The sequence below is a fragment of the Atta colombica genome, unplaced genomic scaffold (genome assembly GCF_001594045.1).
Source record: "Atta colombica isolate Treedump-2 unplaced genomic scaffold, Acol1.0 scaffold19, whole genome shotgun sequence".
In the NCBI taxonomy this organism is placed as follows: domain Eukaryota; kingdom Metazoa; phylum Arthropoda; class Insecta; order Hymenoptera; family Formicidae; genus Atta; species Atta colombica.
The window spans coordinates 346,811-363,404 of record NW_017259282.1 but is presented as its reverse complement, the minus strand read 5'-3'; the positions used below and the strand labels follow the sequence as shown (position 1 = coordinate 363,404).

General features: G+C 30.3%; 1 protein-coding gene across 7 annotated transcripts in view; it reads left to right on the top strand.

The window, feature by feature from the left end:
* Positions 1–16,594, top strand: part of LOC108686812 (afadin) — a 172,404-nt gene that overhangs the window by 138,752 nt on the left and 17,058 nt on the right. The gene's annotated exons all lie outside the window — the stretch shown is intronic.

The window sequence follows — 16,594 nt, the reverse complement described above, 5'->3', positions numbered from 1 at the left end:
TATATATATATATATATACGATATATATATACGAGCTTGTTTCTTTTTTTCACAACTTGTTTTCATTAAATCATTATTGATTTGCTTGATGCATTCGCATTGTGATATAATAATAAATACAATGACTCAGTACTATCTAATTTATGATTTTCACAAGGAAATGTAAAATTGTAGTTTAATATATCATTAACAGTTAGTTCGTATACATCAATGTAATTTAGATTTTTTCTGAAAAAAGTTTCAACATTATAAAATAACATATATAATATTGTATTAGGATGTTTTAATCTTGTAAATGATTTTAGATTGACTAACTATGCATCTGCTATTGAACTTGTATGTTGTGTAAGTGATACTCGGCATAATTTATTTGTTTTAATATTTTCTTTGTTATAACCTTACATAATAAATAATACAATCCATTCTGGCATTTCATAATTTTCTTCTATGATATCGTCACATTCCCATTCAGATGTTTCAATGAACTCATCTAATTTATTTTTTAACAAATGTAAATGTCTTTTCTTATAAGATTCATCTTTGGAATTGAAACTAGTGTGAAATTCTCTTGTAATGAATGGTCTCATGATATCGATATTTTTATTATCAATACTACAATTGCCAAATTTTGGAAGTTTCACAATTTTGTATATTCGCAATTAATATAACAATACAAAAAGATATAGTAGATATACTAATAAGAGTCAGCAACGATAAATTATTTAGGCGCAATTATTTAGTGAACAATACTCAAATATTGGATTGATTTCTTCTTTATTTTGAAAGTTTCGACTCTCTTTGGAGTCTTCCTTAGTAAGAATAATACAAGTATAATTAGCTCACATGTCCATAATGCCTATTCACTCGCAAATTGATAAAGATGCAGTATTGTTAATCTGACATTTTTTTTTTAATAATTCTTATTATTATTAAATATATATGCATTCAAATGACTTACCATCACAAAAATGAAGCATTGCAATGAAACTTTGTTGAACATATTAAAATTTAAATAATAGAAATGTTAAAATCAAATATAAAGATCAGACATTTTTAGAACACATATCCGTGTACGACGTGTCACTCAGATGTGAACTATTCTCAAAGTAAGAGGTCACACAATAAACATTAAGAATTTGCAAATATGAAGAACAAAACATATGTATATAGTTAATATATACATTAATATATATATAGTTAATATATAGTTATTAAGTCAAACCGATAAGAAGCGCAATAAAATATTGTATAAGAATTAAAAATTATTAAAATTGTAAAATAAAGAATTACATAAATAAAAAGACAAAAAAGAAAAAATTCAATATAAAACTCGTTAAAATTGTTACATTTTCGTCAACCAATAAATTTTGTTGAAATAAATTAATAAACTATAAATTTAAGGTTTCTAACATCAATCAGGAGAAATTTTCAAGCATCGCTGCATAGGTATGTTGCAAACGTTCTATATCTGAACGTAAAAAGCATTCCTTTGCATGTGTATGAGTGCCGATTTCTGAAATCAATCTTTTGTTCAAAAATTTCTCCTTGTCTAAAATTTGGACGTTCTCCCAATTGAAGTCATGTGAAAATTCAATACGATGTTCAGTAATTACAGAGTGAGTGTTTCAATTTATATGTCTACGATGTTCAGATCTGCTGGAAAATTTCCTGCATGTTTGTCTCACATACGATACATCGCAATCTTTACAACAAATCTTATAGACTACATTTTTATTATCAAATTTTGGAAGAGCACCTTTTATGAATCTATTTAATTTGTTATCGCTGAAAAATGCTAATTTTATGTTGGTGTCTTTACAAATTGACGAAAATTTCTCTGATGTAGAATCAATATATGGTAACAAAAACCAAAATACATGATCACTAACCGTATCGTCATTTGGGACATTATTACTAAAAAAATTTTTATTAAATCAATATTTTAGACTATTGATTAGATTATTATTATATTTTAGATTATTGATCATGTCATGAAAACAAAATAAAGAAGACATCAATCCAATATCTGAATATTGATTGTTCACTAAATAATTGCGCTGTTTATCGTTGACTCTCATTAGCCTATTATATTTATCTTTTTGTATTGTTTAAAATTCGAGAGTTCTAATATAATTAATCGATATAACTATATCAATGTTGGGAATATGGGATGATCATTTTGACAATCAGTTTGTCGTAAAGTTCCAAAAAATTATTGCAAAAATGAAAATAATATAACTAAGATTATGAAATTTACAAAAAGTATTTTAATTATAAAATAACATATGTCTTAACAGATTTTTGTACCTCTAAACAATCTTGTATAATTTTTCTTGTTAGAATATATTTGAAACTAAACTTTTCAATTAAATCTTTTATTAATGATATGGTAGACATTAATATAATTCGCAAACCCTCTGTACTTTCTGTAATTAAAAATTGTTCTCTTGTTATTGTTCCATTGAACTGTTCTCTTGTTATTTTCCCATTCGTTTAACTTTATAAGAGATTGGTGAAGAACCTATAATGTAATATCATAAACATTTTGTATTGATTTATATTAGCCATTTAAAATTAATATTAGATAGAAATAATAAATGTACTTCAAAATCGTTACTAAACTCCTTCCTTTGGAAATCGTCGATTTAAAGCATCGAACATGTTTATCTGCAATGTAAATTCGATTGTTCCTTCACATTGCTGCAAAGCATTTATCTCTCAGTAAAATTTCAAGCCATTCGCAACACTTTTGCTAAATACCTATTTTTCCATGCAAATAAAATTCATACAGTCATGAAATAATTTTAAAAAAGGCATTAAAAATAATATACCTGAGTTGCTAAAGACACTCTCATTTTCATAGTGTTACTTGATTGAATATGATTAATAGTCAGTTTAGGAACAGTACGAAATTTTTCTTGGTCTTTAGAATTTTCCTGGTATAATAGTTTGTAATAAGTTTATAAATTTGCCCTTGAATTGAAACAATTATATAGGAATTATTACTGATCATAATATGATATAGAAAGTTTATAATAATATTGACATATCTGTTCAATGAATTCAGAATAAAGACGGCCTTAAATACTTTCCAATTAGCTTTAAGAAGAAAGTTTAATCTTCGAGGAGAATTTGTATTATACATAAATATGTTAATATTTAAGTTAAAATACAAGTGAAACGTCAAGCATAAAGAAAAATGCAAGAGGAATAATAAAAATTGCATATTGATCTATTTCTTTTTTTGTTTTCTTCATTACATTCAATAAATGCTTCCATAGATAAAAATTAGTTATATACAATTTACGACTTATTATAATTAAGAAATTAGCTAAAAAATATGATTTTCTATTATATTTATTATACTTATATTTTACTTTTTTTCTATTAAAAAATTGATGTTATTTTCTATTTATCTTCTTTCTGTTTGTTGATAATTACAAGAAGAATCATCTGAATATAATACATTCGTTATTTGCAATTATTAAAATCGCCTGTGCCTCAAAAATTATCTAATTAAAAAAAGAAATAAACAAAAATTAATATATTTCTTCAATAAAAGTAAAATATCATATCTGCATATATACATATTATTATACCTTACACGTAACCTATTTCAATCTATTTCTTATACATTTAATTAAATCAGGTGTATTTGAAATTATATGTATATTTCTGTTCAAATCGACAGGATTCTTAAAAAAATAGTTGGTATTTTAAATTTCCAGAAATGCCAAATTTGTCCCACATCTTTTTATTTGTAGTGGCACTATCGCAAATAATGCCATGAACACGAGCACTACTTTTTTCAGGAATATTATCGCTTGTAACATTAACTGAGTTAACACTCATCCTTTAGTAGCTCCTACATAATCAAAAATAGTAATTGGTTGTTAAACATTATGAGCAAGAGAAAAAAAAACAAGGGCATAATCAGCCATATTTTTTCTTTACACCTATGGGATGATTTTCGCTGATCAACCCATAAAATATTAAAATTTTCGCGTTAACAACAACACTTTTCCGTACCTGTATTTCATCAAGTACAAGAAGGCCATTCTTAGCAAGATCACTAAGTGAATGCAATTTATTTCGAAATAACTAAAAAAAATTGTGAACCAATTCAGTTTTCGTAATTATTTAATCAACAATAACGAGAGAATAAAGGGCACATAAGAGTTAAATATAAAAAAATATTTTAAAACATGAAAAATCAAAAACTATGTATAATATAACATTCTATAATTGATTAAAAATATAACATGTTTCGGTCTCGCGATTGAGCCTTCTTCAGATATGCATACAGGAGATGTTACATTGGATGAGAGCAGTCAAATAGATAAACAAAATTATACACATAGTGATGATGACCAGTGAAATGCTTTGCTGAGAAATGGAAATGACTCGCAAACGGCTGAACAACCGGTTGTTCTGGAGACACTGGTGTTTCGGCACTAAGGTACGCTGTGGCACTAAGTGACACTGCCTTGAAATTTTCCGGTGTTCTAGTAACAAGTCAAGTTAGAAATAAATTAAGAGAATAAAAAAATTCGAATAAAATCGTCACTCTAGTCAAAACAACTTACCTAGCCATAAAATAAAATTTCGCATGTTGAGAAGATGCTTGGCAATTTCTAAATTACTAAGCGTCAGTGTGTTAGTCTATAGTAAAATAATAAGTCACAATATAAAATTAAAGATGTATATAGATAATAAATATTGTATAAAAAGATATTAAAAATGAAACACTTGGCAAACATATATGTTACCATCACGACAGACGAACATTGACTAACGAATAATAGAATAATCTTGGTATTGCAATGTTAGATTTTGTTTATTAATGGTATGTAAGTTTTATGTAGATCATCGGTATCTGTTTGTAGGTTTAGACTGTTTTTTTATTTTTTAATGTTCAACATTTCATTTCATTAATATCAAATCAATTGAATATATTTGTGATGTTACTAATAATCGACATATATAATATTAAACAAAAATTTTTTCTCTTTAGTGCATGATGGTAACAATGAATTTTCAGAACATAGATAATCACAACTATGCAACAGTTCCCAGTCTCTTAATCCTCAACTTCTTATTTCATCTTGTAAAAAACAAGTTATAAATAAACCATTCCTTCCACAACCATTATACGTCTTAATTCCTTTTCTATATCTGAAATTTTCCCTTCCATTTTTTCAGAGACAAGTGATTTGTGAATCTATCATGAGTGAATATTCCGAACAACATTCAGTGCTTGTTACAACTAGGAGAAAACTTCTCATTACTGAATAAAAATAAGAAAAATATTTTATTTGATTGCATTAAAAGCATTGAGCATAGCAACCGAAGATTCCCGATAGACAAAAAAATATATGTCACAAACCACTTGATCCCGATTCTAAACAACATAGTGAACTCTCCTATTGTTACATCATCTATGGACAAAAAATTATTAAATTAATTAGAAATAGAAACAAAAGAGTTTCTAGACTCACATCTCAGTATATTCTTATGCATGCCGATAATGGTAACATCACAGTCATTCTTGATAAAGATACTTATGTTAAAAAAGTTAACGAAATGCTAAAATAAACGTATGAAATACGTAAGATGAAAAAAGTATGAAATAATCAAAAAAGCCTATCAATAAGCTTATAAAAATTTTTAGAATTTCAAGACGGAAGAAATACAATTATATTAACTATCAATACAGACAATTGTCATGCAGTGACAGGTTCGTTACCGAGAGTCTGTGCACTGCCGAAGATACACAAATCGGATTGCTCGTACAGAATCATTATATTATCGATTGGTAGTCCACTGTATGAATTAGCCTCTTTTTTACACCACATAATATTTGAAGCAATTCCTAAAGCTGAAAGTTATATAAAAAACAGTTTTCAACTTGTTTAAAAGATTTAATTATCAAATTTAAATATCAACTAATTTCATTGGATATCGTTTTGTTTGGATATTGTTTACGAACATTCCAATAGAAATAACCATAGATTGCGTAAACGAAAACTGGAATTTTATTACAAAAAAATATTCTATATCGGTGACAGAGTTTCTGACTGCAATTAAGTTTATATTAGACTCTACGTATTTTTTATTTAATAATGCTATTTATAAACAAAACTTCGGCACACCCGAATGGGCTCTCCGCTATCTACATAGTTATTGCCGAGATATTCCAAAAATAGAAAGCTGCCTTGATGTTATTTAATGATCATATACTATTTTATTATCGATATGTTGATTGTGTGCTGCTGTTTCCTTCTTTAAAAATAAATCAGTTTTTGGAGTGCTTTAATTCTTTTTATATTAGTTTTCAATTTACGTTAGAAAAATAGATTATGACTCACTAAACTTTTTAGATGTTTCAATCACGATTATTGATAACCAATTAAATTTCGATTGGTACAACAAACCGACTTTTTCGAGGAGATTTCTAAATTTTTTTTCAAATTATCTCCTCACAAAAAAAGGAGTAATCATTAGTTTAGTAGATAAAGTTTTTCTACTTTCAAATTCAGAACATCATACTAAAAATTTAACAATAATAATCGAAATATTATTAATGATTACCTTCTTAAATTAATTTTTTTGAAACAACAAATTCAAATGCATTCTAAGAAGGATATTATCGCATAATGACTTAAAGATGAAGGACGAATCATCAGTCCCCATCGTGACTCACAGTTCCTTTTATTCCATTATTACGGATAAATTAAAAAATTTTAATAGAGATGACATTAAAGTTTCTTTCTATAGTACGAACAAATTAAGAAAATTACATTAAAGTACATAAAGACTATTGACATCATTTTTCAAAATATAATGTTTATAAGATCGATTGTGTTGAGTGTGATGTAACATATGTAGGACAGACTGATAAGAAATTGAAGAATTAATAAAAAATCAAGAATTAATAAAAAATCATCCGGTAGAATACGGCGATCAGTGATAACTGAGCATAGGTTGCAGAACATAACTTTGATTGGGAATATTAAAATTTTAGAAGAACCTTGTTATAATAAACATTTAATCTCTGAAATGTTAAACATTAACAAAAACAGTCTAAACCTACAAATAAATACCGGTCTACATAAAGTTTACATATCATTAATAAACAAAATTTGACATTACAATATCAATATTATTCTATTATTCGTCAGTCAGTGTTTATCGTGATGATAACATATATGTTTACATGTGTCTCATTTTTAATATTTTTTTATACAATATTTAATTATGTATACATATTTAATTATGTATACATCTTTAATTTTATATTGACTTATTATTTTACTATAGATTAACACACTGACACTTAGTAATTTAGAAATTGCCGAGCATCTATTGATCAATAACAGATTAGTGATCGTGTATCTTGGTTTTTGTTACCATATATTGATTCTACATCAGAGAAATTTTCATCGATTTGTAAAGACATCAACATAAAATTAACGTTTTTCAACGATAACAAATAGATTCATAAAAATACAAAAGGACGCTCTTCCAAATTTGATAATAAAAATGTGGTCTATAAGATTTGTTGTAAAAATTGCATCTTATGTTGGACAAACAGGAAACTTTCCAACAGAATATCTGAACATCGTAGACATATTGGAACACTGACACTCACTTTGTAATTACTGACCATCGTATGAATTTTTACATGATTTCGATTGGGAGAACGTTCAAATTTTAGACAAGGAAAAATTTTTGAACAAAAGATTTCGAAAATGGCACTCATATACATATATAAGAATGGCCTTAATTTACATTCAGATATAGAAGGACTGTATACAGCGATGCTTGAAAATTTCTCCTGACTTATGTAGTAACCTTTTTAGATTTATAGTTTATTAATTTCATTTGACAAAAGTTTTATTAGTTGACGAAAATGTAATAATTTTAACGAAATATGTTTTATATTGAATTTTTTCCTTTTCTTTTCATTTTATTTATTGGGAGTACAAATTAGTTCGGTCCGTTTTTTTGTGCATTTATTTCAAAACAAAATAAATGAACAGATCAATTAAAGTATTGTCCATCGCTGCCTACTACTTTTTCCCATCTCTCAGGCAATTTTCGAATTTCATCTCGAAAAAATCGTCTTTGGAGGTGATCCAATTTTGGAACCAATTTTCGATTTCTGCGAAAGAAGTGAACCAGTGACTTGCTGCATCCTTCGGGACAATCAGTAATCAGAAGGAGCAATGTCTGGAGAATACGGCGGGTGCGGTAAAACATCCCATTTGAGCGTTTCCAATTATTTTTTTATGACTTTATGACTTTTTTTTAGTGACATGAGACCGAGCGTTGTCATGAAGAAGAATAACTTTATCATGTCTTTGCTCGTTCCGGCCGTTTTTCTCGCAATGCACGGCTCAAACAAATTAATTGTAGCCGATACCGATCGCCCGTAATGGAATCACCAAGTTTCAGCAACTCATAGTAAACAAGATCTTTGGTCCCACCAAATACAGAGCATGATCTTCGAATCATGAATGTTCGGCCGTGGTGCTGATGAGGTCGATGGCAACGATTGACCGGGCTTAGCGTAGTATTTTTTCTTCTTGGGGTTGTCGTAGAGTATCCACTTCTCCAGTCACAATCCGATGCAAAAAACATTTTCTCTGTTGTCTTTGAATCAGTTGTTCGCAAGTGAAAAATCACCTTTCTCTCGGTTTCAGTCCAAAAGGCACTTAATTTCCTTGTTTTTGAATTATTCCCATGGTTCTCAATCTACAGAAATGGCTTGTTGAGTTACCCCCAATGATTCTCCTCTTGCGTTTGACTCTGATCTTCTTCGAGTAATGCCTCTAATTCTTTGTCTTTGAATTTTTTTGGCTGTCCGGAGCTTGTCTTCAACGCTGAAATCTCCAGCCTTAAAACGTCGTGAAATCATTCTCTACATGATTTATCAGTTGGAGCAGTGTTACCATAAACTTCGACAAGCATTCGATGGGCTTCAGCCGCACTTTTCTTCCAATTAAAGCAGAAAATCAAAACCTCCTACAAATGCTGCTTGGTTAACACAAAATTCAATATTTCACAGTAAAAATCAAGGTTTTTGTATGAAACTCAAAGCGATATAAACTGAATATTATTAGCAGATGTTTAACCTCTCTGAAACTGCCAAAATCAGTTGTCACTATGAACCATTCACAACAGCTGGAGCTATCTTTAGGGAAACGGACCGACTAATTTGTACTCCCAATATGTAATTCTTTATTTTATAATTTTCATAATTTTGATACTTTTTAATTCTTATACAATATTTTATTGAGGTTCTTATAAGTTTGACTTAACAACTGTATACATGTATTTTATTTTTGATAATTGCAAATTTATCTTAATATTTATTGTGTTACCTCTTACTTCGAAAATAATTCATTTATCTGAGTGACACGTCGTCGTACACGGACATGTGTTCTAAAAATGTATGATCTTTATAGTTGATTTTAATATTTCTACTTTTTAAGTTCTAATATATTCGACAAAGCTTCAGTGCAATATTCCATGATGATAAGTCATTTGAATTGTTTATGCATATATCACTTTAATAAGATTTGTTTTTTAAAAAATGTTAGATTAACAACGCTGCATCTTTAATAATTTGCGAGTGACTTAGGCATTATGGACATGTGAGCTAATTATACTTGTATCATTCTTGTTTCGACTCTTTCCAAAGAGAATCGAAACGTTCAAAATAAAGAAAACATCAATCCAATTCTGATTATTGTTCACTAAATAATTGCGCTGTTTACTGTTGCTGACTCTCATTAGTCTATTGTATAAGCCTAGGTGTATAAGCTTAAATTCGCTGTTTTTTAGTCAGAAAAACATTTTTTTTTCCTAGGAAGCAAAAACAAATTTATTCAAAGTACTTGCCCTCGCTAATTATACATTTTTCTTTCGGGCAATTTGTGTATACCACCCCAAAAAAATTCCTCATCTTTCGAGGCAACCATTCATTAAGCCATTTTCGGATGTCTTCGTAAGAATCGAAGTGCCGCTCAGCGAGCGCGTGGCCCATCGACGAAAACAGGTGATAGTCAGAAGGTGCCAGTCTGGTGAGTAAGCAGGATGGGGTAACACTTCCCAGTTGAGTGTCTCCAAGTAGTTTGGGACCATTGTTGACATGTGCGATGGTGCGTTGTCGTGGAGGAAAATCAGCTTGTCATGTCTTTTCCGATAATGCAGCCTTTTTTTGCACGGTGCAATCAGTTGTTGATGGTAGCGGTGAACATTAACAGTTTCACCAGGTTTTAACAGCTCGTAGTAGATGATACCCTCCTGATCTCATCAAACGCAGCATCGTTTTTCGTCCGAAGCCATTTGGTCTTGAGGAAGATGTTGATGGTTGGGTGGAATCAACCCAAGATTTCTTGCGTTTAGATTTCTGAAAATAGATCCACTTTTCATCGCCTGTCACAATCCGATGCAGGAACTTTCTTTTTTGTCTGGCAAGCAGAATTTGGCATATGTTTTGGCGTCACTCCATCTGCCTATCGTTCAGTTCATGCAACACCCATTTTCCGATCTTTTGAACCTTCCCCATGGCATGTAGTCGCATGGAAATGGCTGCTTGAGAAACACCCAATTGGTCGGCAAGCATTTTTTGCGATTGGGTATCCAAAAGAGCCTGCAATTGACAGTCCTCAACTTTCCTGGGCCGATTTTCATGCTTCTTGTCACTCAGGTCAAAATTGTCGTCATTGAACCGGTGAAACCAATCTCTGCACGTTGTTTCCGATAAAGCATTATCGCCATAGGCCTTCACAAGGTATTCGATTCGGCAACTGATTTCTTCAAATTGAAACAGAAGAGCAAAGCTTCCCGCATATGCTTTTTTTTTTTTAGCAAAAAACTAGACATGATTACGAAAGAAAAAATGTATGTTGTTGTATGAAATTGCTGATGATGTGCACTGGTTAATGTTGACAGATGTCAAACACATGAAAAAAAGTGTGTTGTGTGCCCAGGGTAGCTTTGTACGCTCACTAATGCCACCTATGAGCAAACAGCGGATTTAAGCTTATACACCTGGTATTTCTGTTTTAATTTCAATCTTTGTACTGCTTGAACTTTGACTCGCTCGTCCTTAATGCTATTACTTTTTTACGATTGGAAGATATAAACATTATCTTTTTGGAGGTATGATGCTTATTACGATCAGCGTTTTATTGTAAATATTTATCTGGAGACACTGGTAGTGCTCGGCGCTAAGCTACGCGCAGCGATACTGCCTATAAAGATATACAAAACTTGCATACTTTTTCTCCAGAAGTCTGTACGGGACATTTTTTATGTCGCTATATATTGGTAACATTGTCTTGTATGGCACATACTAGATAAATATCTTTAAAATGATTAATCACTGGATCTCCTTGGCATAAAATAAAATTGTGTATGTATATTCTAACAATAAATTAGTCATCTAAGTTTTCTAATATATATTGGCCCGGATTTTCTTGTTTAGAAACAATATGTCATATTGTAAGTCTTCATAAATTGTAACCTAGTAAAAGACCTAGTTATTAAACACAGTAAAATCTAGTTTTTAAAGCATAGAAGCATTTTGTTATGATTATTCTTTATTACTTGTTTTATAATAATTTTAATAATAATTTTTTTTCTTGAACATACTTGCTTGAATTAATTGAATGAATAATATTTGTGGACGTAATTCAAAATTGCAATGCCATCCCATGTTATGCCTGGCAAGTTAACTTGAATTTTATTGTATAATATATCTTGAAAAATATGGAAAATATATATCATTTCTTAATTAAAAGTCCTAAAAACATAACTTGCAATAATAAGCAATCGTAATATAATTATTGCATAGTAAAATAATAAATTTTAACTTTGCTCTTCACAATACATAGACGAAGTTGATTGTAACTCAAATAACGAAGATACAGGAGACGAAATAGATATGTTACTTGATAAAATTATATTTTCTTCTACCAAATTTTCTTCATCATCTCGATCTATTATTAAAGTTACATCACTACTATTATGATTTGATTTGCTATTTTCTACCAAGTTTTCTTTATTATCTCGATGCATTATTAAAGTTATTAAAGTTATTAAAGTTATTTATGTCACTACTATCGTGATTTGATCTGGTACTTCCTACCAATCTTTTCTTCATAGTCTCGATTCATTAGTCAGTTATTACTATCCTCATTTGATCTAATATCTTCTACCAATTTTTGTGAATGTAAAGCAATGATTAGTCCCATCTTTTAATTTTGTTTTTAATAATTCTCGCTGAAGAATGATGAAAAATTATGATAAATATACATATGTAGAAGTAAAAACTTGATTTATATGACATAATAAAAAAATTTATTACTTCAAATATAATTTTTCCATCTGAATCCTTGATTACATTTTTTCTTAAAATGTCCTTGTTAAAATGATCCTCATAAATGAGGAAAATTTTAGGTATTTTTATATTCGGATATGCATTTTGGATTAATGTAATCCATTTTTCACGTTCCATGTTACTTGGAATTCAAAAAAAATGATTTCTTACGTGTTCGAATGCAATTAGAAATTAGACAATTAAACGACATGCTATCTAAAAATAAAAAACTTAATATTACGAAATTTTTATCGTTTTAAAATTACTGTGCATGTTATAAATTATTTTTATTCTTTGTTCATCGTTACTTCTCGAAATAAGCCTTTAGAGATCAATGCGAACAGATCATATTTCAAAGCAGAATATACAAAAGCGAATACTAATACTCGTTTAAAGCCAGCCACACTTTCCAAAAATGTTTTTTTTTTGCCGTGTATCATTAAATGACGATAAAAAAGTATCTTCAACCTGTCCTTTCCAAAAATGTTGAGATGATACAACACTCGAACCACAGTGTAATTAATTGTCTGACACAGATCTTATACAAAAAAAAAAAAACAATGCGATAGATGCGCAATTTCTTAGTTCATTTCTAATACAATTCTTCAATTCTTCAATCTTTTAGATTTAATATCAATAAGAATAAATTAATCAATTAAAACAAAGTCTAATAAAAGCGAGAAAATGATATAGACAAAATTACTTTATACAATAACTTATAACTAGTTTAATAGTCTTAAGTAGCAAAAATTATAAATAATATAATCAGTTTTTCTAAGGAAAGGATTCACTAAGCTTCGAGACAATCTTCGTGATCACAAAGAGCTCTCCTCCAAAATTGAATGAAAATAACAGATTTTTAAAGGACAGAATCCACATGGCTTCCTTTCCAGCGATCGCGAACGAAATCGGTGTAATAGAGTATGAGAGATTAGATGTCAGACCATTATACCGTCTAGTATTACATATCTGAACTGCCTCAATTTCGTCACAGCTTTTCAAAGCAAAAATGGGCGAGTGGAATCACCAATTATTTCTTACATTGTGCTCTGTAATAACATGATCTTATTCTAATCTTATTCTGTATATGCTTGCGTGATTTTTATCTTTATTTTTATTTTTTATTTTATTATCTTATTCTTGTGATTTTCATATAGGTATATTACAATTTTCTTTTCTTCTTTTTTTATTTTTTTCTTTTGTTATAGATTGTTCATTTTAACAAATGTATGTGTCAAATTTTTGTAAATTTTTATATGTATTCTTATATATGTATTCTTACGTTCGAGGGGACATTGTCCTAGAGCGTTTAATAAATAACGATTCTTCTCTCTCTCTTTCGCTTGCTCCCCCTCCCCCTCTCTCTCAATTTCAATCTCAATCTTACGATTACGTCCGTTGCGGCGATTTCCATAGATGTTTCGCAAAGGTCCTTGATTTTCATTTATACTAGTGACGAGGATCCATTAAAATTTAGTATTACTATTCCGCGAATAAAAATCGAAGAAACGATTAAACAAAGAGAAGTGATGTGTTATAACTTACATTTGTGAAGATAGAATTAAATAAAAAGAAACGATTAATATGTTCCTTAATATAAAATATATTCTTGCATTACATTTCGTCAGAATCTCTCAAAACATACATACATAGAGAGCAAATTCAAAACTAAAACTCAACATATCGCTACTTCGAAAATAATTAACATGTGAGGTAAATCAATTTTTTTAACCAATGAACGAACGATATAACAATCTCCCATTTGCTTATTGATATATAGATTATGTGATAATTATTTGGTAATAGAATATAATTATTTTTATAACGAAGAAGATAACTAATCATCAGAGCTCAGTAATCATATAAGTGAGAAGAAAAAAAAAGAATATAATAAGATAAATAGTCTTCTCATTTAGGAACAAAATCATTTAAATATTCTCAGGGATCTACGGGGCTTTTCAGATCTGCGAATCTTCTGATTTCCTCCTGAAATATTCTCTTCAACTTGAATATTTTGCAGAGTACGACCTTTCCATGCCTGTTTGGGGTGTGCTTGTAACCTTAGTTGGTGCTCTAGAATATCTGATACTAGATATCAATTTCTAGTTACTGGACTGATTTCCTTTTAGATTTTTCTTTGAAGATCTTACTCGGGCATAATTGATTAATATGTCTTTTAATATGTCTTTTATATTCTTCGTCCAATTGTATCTTGAAGTGCAGCTGATCCAATTTCTTTGTAATTATTCTAAATATTCATCGTTAAGTTCCACCGTGCTCGAGACTGTACTCTGTTTCCTGCTTAATTGCTTTGTATAAAATCTGGTATTTAGGCTTGTGCACAGAGGATGCAGCAAATCCAGACTGGTTCGAATTTGTCTATTTAGAGTTCTGATGGGCTTTTCCACAATATAGCGGTGTGTCTCGGAAACGATATACAAAATATTTTCTATCTTTGAAGTTATTGTACCTAGTTTATATTTCATTGCTCTTAACTTCTTCTTGAGAATCTGAACGTATCTTTCTGCAAGATCATTAGTAGCTGGATATCCCGAGCGATTTTTTTGAAAAATGCTATTTCTTTGACAAAACTGAGTAAATTCTTTACTTTTGAATTTTGTTGCGTTATCGGATACTAGAACTTCGAGTGTTCCATGTGAACTGAAAATGTTCTTCAAAACGGTTGCAAAAAGGCGGATGCATCTCCTTTTGTCATTCTAATCTCCGACCATTTAGGTTTCGCATCTACGAGGATGAAAAATTGATATCTTTGGAACGGCCCTGCATAATCTATGTAAATTCGTTGGAAATTGACTTCCACATCTTCCCAATGATGAAGTGCGACTTTTGGGGAGTACTTTGACTCTTTGCACATTCTGAGTGCACCACATTTTCAATGTCTTTATCGATGTTACATCAGTAACAATATCATCTAGCTTTTTCATCAAATTTTTCATTTTAGACGTACCAAGATGAGTATAATATAGCTCCTTCAAGATTTCTGGATGTAACGAAGTAGATAGTTTTAGTTTTAAGAGTTCCTCATCTTTTGCAGTTTCTTCTGCGATGGTTTTGTTAGTGATGACTGCAGTGGAAATTTAATTGATTATTTGGTTATTGATTTCCTCATCTTCGGGTGTTTACGCTGAATCGTCGGATTTCTAATCCAATCCGATCAGTGGTATTCATTGATGTATTTCAAAAAATTTCCTAGCCTAATCAGATTCTGAGAGTTATCTCAGAAGTTAGATCCAATTGTGAGAATGCAATGCGCACGAATTTGCATAATGTAATAAAAAGAGTGCGTAAAAACAAACAGATACATACCTTAACTATTATTCTAATAATTAATATTGTATATTTTAAAATATATATCAATAATGAAATATACAGTTTAGTGAAAGAACTCTGGAAAAGCAACCATATGACGTACGAACAATTAAAGAATACACTTATCAGTCTAAATCTGTCGGTAACAAATTCCCGTGAGGAGTGTCTTAACTGAGTGTCTTGACTCATTACGGGCTCATGGAAGAGAGTGTTTTCCCCATCGGTTTTCCAAATAACAGTCGGCAGCATCAGAATCAATGTCTGTCAGCGATCAAGACATTCAAGGCCTTACTCACATACCGTGAGAAATGTCAGTGCAACTATTCTCACGCGTCAACAGTCTTTATTTATGCGGTCTACAGAAGACCAAAGAAATCGACGAATTTGGATGCCAACGTCCCTCCAAGCCGTCCAGGGCAAACGTCTCAACAACCAATACAGAATCATATATCGCTGCCTGCATGTTTTCCACTATTGACGGAGGAATTGACAACATTCAAAGTACGCCAACATTAGCAGCAGTTCCTATGGCATAGGCTATTACTGTGTTAGCCTCACAAATTCCCTCGTTCAATAGATCCGAAGAAGAAGATCGAATCGTGAATATACCGAATTGAGCTGATCGCCAATACTCATGGAGCATTACGATGTAATACTTTGCTCGTAGCTTCAAGTAAATTGCTCAAGCACGCAAAGGATTGGTTACATGGAGGAAAGATCTTCAAATTATTCTTGATTATCCTTCAAGAAAGCTATTTTAAAACGTTTCAAGCGTTTAAAATGTTTCACTTCGCTATGCAGAAGATGGAAGCGAGAAAGTGGAAGTTCAGTAAGGAATCGTTCCAGGAATGCTGGCATACTATCGTTATGCAT